This window comes from Triticum dicoccoides, chromosome 3B (genome assembly GCF_002162155.2).
Source record: "Triticum dicoccoides isolate Atlit2015 ecotype Zavitan chromosome 3B, WEW_v2.0, whole genome shotgun sequence".
In the NCBI taxonomy this organism is placed as follows: Eukaryota; Viridiplantae; Streptophyta; class Magnoliopsida; order Poales; family Poaceae; genus Triticum; species Triticum dicoccoides.
In genome coordinates, this window is record NC_041385.1 from 618,412,162 (window position 1) to 618,418,898 (window position 6,737).

The window sequence follows — 6,737 nt, forward strand, 5'->3', positions numbered from 1 at the left end:
GCCCTCCCACCCTTTTTCCCCCCGGAGCCTGAGTCTCTTTCGACCATCAATTTCATTCGTGCGGAGCCTCTTCAGTCTTCCCTCAATCATTTCAACCGGTGAATTCTCGTTTCATCCGCCATTCTTCATCTCTTTTTCTTCTCCGGTGGACTCAATTCAAATTTTTCGGTGTTGATCACATTCTTTTCCTTGGATCAAGTGTTTTCCCTGCTCGTTCGCCTCTCGCCAGTTATCCTTCCGGAGTGTTCAAGTCATCTCAGGAGATTCGTCTGTGTTCCAATTAATTCGAGGTTGTCACCTCATTCAAATATTTCAATTGTTCCGGTGCATCATCTATCTGTTTAACAATCCTTTTCAATGGTGATTTTCTTTTCAGTGGGCCCTAACCCACAGGTCTTTTCCCAGGATCTTACCTGACTCTTCTAATTCTCCCGGAGTTATTCTCAATTCTTTTCAATTTGTGACGTAACAATGGATCCCATCAGTCACATTTCTTCTCCAAGATCTCGTTCAAATTTCTTTTCATTGTTGACTCAACCTTTTCAGTTTTCTTTCTCCCGGAGTATCTCAGTAATTTTGGTGGTGTTTCTCGTTGGCATTTGAAGATCGAAGAAGAGTTTTCATATCACCATCTCGAATCATTTCAGTTTGTCAGATATTCTTTCTTAACCATCCGGAGTTTGTCAGAAGTTGTCTTTCTGTTTCTTTTCACCGGAGGCCATCGTTCTAGAAGAATTCTTTGTCCTCACATTTCAGCTACCATTATCCATTTATCCCGGTGCTTCGTTCAAGTGTTCTTTAATCAGCTCATGATCTCTGTGTTCTTTTGCATCTAATCCCCTCGAGCATATTGGTTCTTCTAATTCTTCCCGGCGATTCTTTCTCTTTTCTTCGTTCATTTTCATTTCTAATGGTGGTTCCTTCAGATTCTTTTTCTTTGATTATCATTGAATTCATTCGTTCTTTTCAAACCTACCGGTGGATCATGAAGATTTTCTCAAGTTTTGCGCCATATTCCCCTTAATCCTTTTCAAGAAGATTAAGTAGTATGCAAAAATCCATGGCTAGTCATCAATTTAATTTGATGAAGGATAAGCATACAATAAATCTTATTCTTATTGCATTCAAGTGAGTAATCCCTTCCTTCAGAGTTTGTTCATGATGAATATATTCTAGTTCCAAGTGTTTCATCTTTTCTTTCCGGAGTTCAAGTTTCCTTGGCCATTTCGTCGGAACCTCCATATAAATCATCGCAAGGCTCATCTTATTCATTCATCCTTCATTTTATCTCGTCATCCTTTTGTTACCGAAGTTCTTCATGGTGGTTCGTCATGATTTAATTCATTCTTCAGGAGTTTCATCAAGATTTTGTTGGTGGAGTTCAATTATCTTTTCTTCTCGCGTCTCGAAGTGTAAGTAATTCTTCATTTTCTTTTGAAGTGGAGTTTTACATTTCTTCGTTCTTCTCAGATATTCAAATCCATTCAATCCTTCCTTCTAAGTTCTTTTCAATTCTTTCAATTCTTCCGGAGGCATTGCGCTGTTTATCTCGTCAAGTGTCATCCCATCTTGTGAAGTTCTTGTTCCATTGTTTCCATTTTCAGCCGGAGTGCTACATAAATTCTTTCGGTCTTATTCGTTTCTTATCTCATTCTAACCGAAGTGGTTTCATAGTCTATCTGATTTAGTGAGCTTTCGATTCTCGCCATTCTCGTCGTTCCTTTTTTCTTCTCGAGTGCTCTAGATTCTTTGCTTCTTCTCTTGAGTTCTTGTTTCTCCTCATCCCTTTTCCCTTCCGTCTCGGTCCTAAGATCTCGGGACGAGATCTCTTGTTAGTGGAGGAGTGTTGTAACGCCCTGGATTCGATGCGCCAGGTGTCTGCCAGTTATTTGATGTCGTTGCCATGTGATTTGCTTGCGTGTTGCATTTTGCCATGTCATCATCTGCATTTCATCTGCATGTTTTTCAAAACTTGCATCCGTTCGGGTCCGCCGGTTCTCTCCGTTGTTTGTTCGGAGTCTAGACACACTCGCCCGCGCCCGCGGCACCTCCGAAATATTATTTTATAAGTGGCATAAAAATGTTCTCGGAATGGGTTGCAACTTGTCGTGCGGTCTTATTATAGTGTAGACAGACCGCCTGCCAAGTTTCGCCGCATTTGGAGCTCGTTTGACTGCCCAACCGTTAAACATGTAGCGGTACCGTTGCCGGTACCTTCGTCGGAAGTTTCGGTCTCCAAAACTGCCGCTGGGCCACACTTATTCCCCTCTCTTCTCAGCCCGAGGCCCTCTACACAACCCACTAACCCCACCTGCAGCCTACCTAGTTCCCCCTCTGTCCGGAGCCGCTCGATCGCGATCCGTGGGTCCGAAAACCCCCCTAAACCCACCAAACCCTACCCTTTCCCTTGGGTCGGCCAACCCAAGGGTCATCTTTATTTTAGCCCCCCTCAGGCCAGTGCTTATCTAAGTGTTGGTCCGAACCGAGTAGACTACGGGGCCACCTCGGGGCAACTCGAGGGCTGGTTTTACTCGTAGGATGTCTCATCCGGTGTTGCCCTGAGAACGAGATATGTGCAGCTCCTATCGGGATTGTCGGCGCATCGGTCGGCTTTGCTGGTCTTGTTTTACCATTGTTGAAATGTCTTGTAAACCAGGATTCCGAGTCTGATCGGGTCTTCCTGGGAGAAGGTTGATCGCGAGAGCTTGTCATGGGCTAAGTTGGGACACCCCTGCAGGGTATAATCTTTCGAAAGTCGTGCTTGCAGTTATAGGCAGATGGGAATTTGTTAATGTCCGGTTGTAGATAACTTGACACCAAATCCGAATTAAAACGCATCAACCGCGTGTGTAGCCATGATGGTCTCTTCTCGGCGGAGTCCACGAAGTGAACACGGTTTCTGGGTTATGTTTGGCGTAAGTAGGAGTTCAGGATCACTTCTTGATCATTACTAGTTGACGACCGTTCTGCTTGCTCTCTTCTCGCTCTTATTTGCGTATGTTAGCCACCATATATGCTTAGTCGCTGCTGCAGCCTCACCACTTAACCCCTTCCTTTCCCTTTAAGCTTTGCTATTCTTGATACCCATGGTAATGGGATTGCTGAGTCCTCGTGGCTCACAGATTACTACAACACCAGTTGCAGGTACAGGTTACGCGATGTTCATGACGCGAGAGCGATGCTTGCTTGCGTTGAGTTCTTCTTCTGCTTCTTCGATTAGGGGATAGGTTCCAGGTCGGCAGCCTGGGCTAGCAGGGTGGATGTCGTTTGAGTTTCTGTTTGTGTTTCATCCGTAGTCGGATGATGCTCTTATGTATTGTGATATTGTATTTGTGTGGCATTGTATGCCTTACGTATGTATCCCCATCTATTATGTAATGTTGATGTAATGATATCCACCTTGCAAAAGCGATTCAATATGCGGGTCTATCCTTGGTGGGACCTTCGAGTTCCTTTGGGATAGGGTCGCATATTGGGCGTGATACCTCGCCCGCACAAAAGCGGGTGATAAGCGTTGTAAGGGCTGCCATGGACTTCGGCTTTTCTTGGCTGAGGTGTCGGGCGAGCCATTCGTCGTGGATGTTGTGTTTAAAGGACGTGAGGGCTTCGTCATCCGGACAGTCGATGATTTGGTTCTTTTTAGTTAAGAACCGAGTCCAAAATTTCCTGGCTGACTCTTCGGGTTGTTGGATTATATGACTTAAGTCATCGGCATCCGGAGGTCGGACATAGGTACCTTGGAAGTTGTCAAGGAAGGCATCCTCTAGGTTCTTCCAACTGCTAATAGAGTTTTTGGGCAGGCTGTTCAACCAGTGTCGAGCTGGTCCCTTGAGTTTTAGCGGGAGATACTTGATGGCTTGGAGATCATCACCGTGGGCCATATGAATATGGAGAAGAAAGTCCTCGATCCATACCGCGGGATCTGTTGTCCCATCATATGATTTGATGTTTACGGGTTTAAACCCTTCTAGGAATTCATGTTCCATTACTTCATCAGTGAAGCAAAGGGGGTCTGCGGCGCCTCTATGTCGGGTTACGTCGCGATGCAGCTCGGATGATGCTGGTCTGCGGTATTCAGCCCGGACAGGTTTGTATTTGTCATATCCAGATAGGTGGCCATCGTCTCCTGTTTAGGCGCACCCCCGCGATCCATAGATCGATCTGGTCTGGCCTGCTCTGTTTTCCAAGTCGTACTGCAGGTCATGTGTGTGTTCGCGAGCTGTTGTGTTTCTGTTTTTTTTTGGCGAGCTGGTGCGGGCTGGTGTTCGGACTGAGTTGCCTCCTTGTCCCGGCCACGGGGTGGTCGGTCAACCGCATTATACGCTGCTAGGACGGGCTCCAGCGCCTCGTCATCGAATTGAGGTAGCAATTTGTGCTTCGGGTAACTTTTGGTTGGGCGCTCGAGGCCGTATTCCTCGGCTACCAGGATCTCAGTCCATCTACGATTGAGCAGATCTTGATCAGCTTGAAGCTGCTGCTTCTTCTTCTTCTTCAAGCTCCTTGTTGTGGCTATTAGCCGGCGCTTCAAGCGTTCTTGTTCGACAGGTTCCTCAGGCACGATGAATTCTTTGTCATCGAGGCTCACCTCATCCTCGGAGAGCGGCATGTAACTGTTGTCTTTCGACTCTTCATTCATGGTATGTTCGTCAGGGCTAGCTCGCCCGTCTTCCCGTTTGGCCTGTTCAGAAGTTGGCTCAACAGGGTCTTCATTGTCTTCGGCATCGTCCGGAGTGTCATCTTCTCTTGTGCCGGTATCGTTGTTTTTGCCATGGCGTGGTTTAGAGCGGCGTCGCTGACGTCAGCGCTTTGGCTGCTTCTCAGGAGGCTTATCCTCAAATCGATCTTTTTTGTCATCGTCATTGTTCTCTTTGGGTGTATCCACCATGTATATATCGTACGAGGAGGTGGGTGTCTAGCGCCCTATAGGCGGTGGTTCCTGTTCCTCTCCGGCGTCGTCGTCCATACCGTCGATGTCTTCGTAGTTGAAATCAAGCATGTCGGTTAAGTCGTCGACAGTGGCAATCAAGTGGGTGGAAACGAAGTTCTTCGTCGTCCACTTCCCACTCGATCCAGACGTAGTTCGGCCGAGAGTCTCCAGACAAGGAGAGGGATATCAATGAGTTTAACACATCACCTAGAGGTGAGCGTTGGAAGATGTCCGCGGAGCTGAACTCCAAGATCGGTGTCTCGTCAGGTTCAATGGACGCTGATGCACGTGGTTCAGAACCTATGGCCGGAGTCGAGTTCGAGGTTCCGGTGACACAGGTCTCGTTCGAGGTCAGATTTGTGTTCAGCTCCAATGCCGCTGGGTCTGTGGCTTCCGTGGCGGGGTTGATCCTCCCATCCTTGGATGGCGCGATCTTCTCCGGATCTAGGGTCGAAGTAGTTACATGCGCTATCTCCTGAGCACGGTCCAATGAAAGATCTAGGTCATGTTCTCGTGGTGGCAGGGAGCGGCTGTCCTGGGCTCGAATCGATCAATGATCAAGTTTCCTCGGATATCGGCCACGAAATTCAGGCTTCCAAATCTGACCTGATGGCCAGGGGCGTATCTATCGATCTGCTCTTGATGGCCAAGCGAGTTGGCCCGCAGTGCGAAGCCGCCAAATACGAAGATCTGTCCGGGGAGGAAGATCTCCCCCTGAACTGCGTTGTTGTAGATGATTGATGGAGGCATCAAGCCTTCTGGTGACGATGTAGTGGAACTCTCAATGAAAGCACCAGTATCGGTGTCAAAACCGGCGGATCTCAGGTAGGGGGTCCCGAATCGTGCGCCTAAGGCTAATGGTAACAGGAGGTGGGGGACACAATTTTACCTAGGTTTGGGCCCTCTCTATGGAGATAATACCCTACTTCCTACTTTATTGATCTTGATGAATATGAGTATTACAAGAGTTGATCTACCACAAGATCGTAATGGCTAAACCCTTGAAGGTAGCCTATGATTATGATTGTTATTCTACGGACTAAACCCTCTGGTTTATATAGACACCGGACGGGGCTAAGGTTACACAAGGTCGGATACAGAGAAAGGAATCTACATATCCGAATCTCCAAGCTTGCCTTCTACGCAAAGGAGAGTCCCATCCGAACACGGGACGAAGTCTTCTATTTGGTATCTCCATAGTCCAACAGCCCTGCCCATGTATATAGTCCGGCTGTCCGAGGACCCCTTAATCCAGGACTCCCTCACCTGGTATTACTTGATGAAGATAATATCGCTCTCGCAAAACTTGATAGCACTATACACAACTCTCCGATGAAAATCTATATGGTCAAACATTGTATTCACATAAGAAGTAAACCTAGCAATCAATTCTATCAATCAAAATAACAAAAAATGCAATAAATAAAACAATAATGAAATCAAAGAAAACCAAATAAAATTCCAAATAAAACTTCAAGGAAAACAAGGGAGAAATCAACTCACACAATATCAAGCAATAGCTCTTATAACAACTCTAAATGATTCTAAATAACTTTTCTACAGCAAAGAAAATATAATTCTAATGAAACAAAGAAAATAATTTACTAAAGCATTTACTAGCAAAAAGAACTAGTATAAAAACTATTATAACTAAAGCATTTACTAGCAAAAAGAACTAGTATATAAACTATTATAACTATCTAGGTAACACTAGAACTATAACAACTAGAAAAATAGCAAGACAATAGTAACCAATGCTAAAATAATTATGAAAATTAATTTACTCCTAAATAACAGAACCAATAACAAC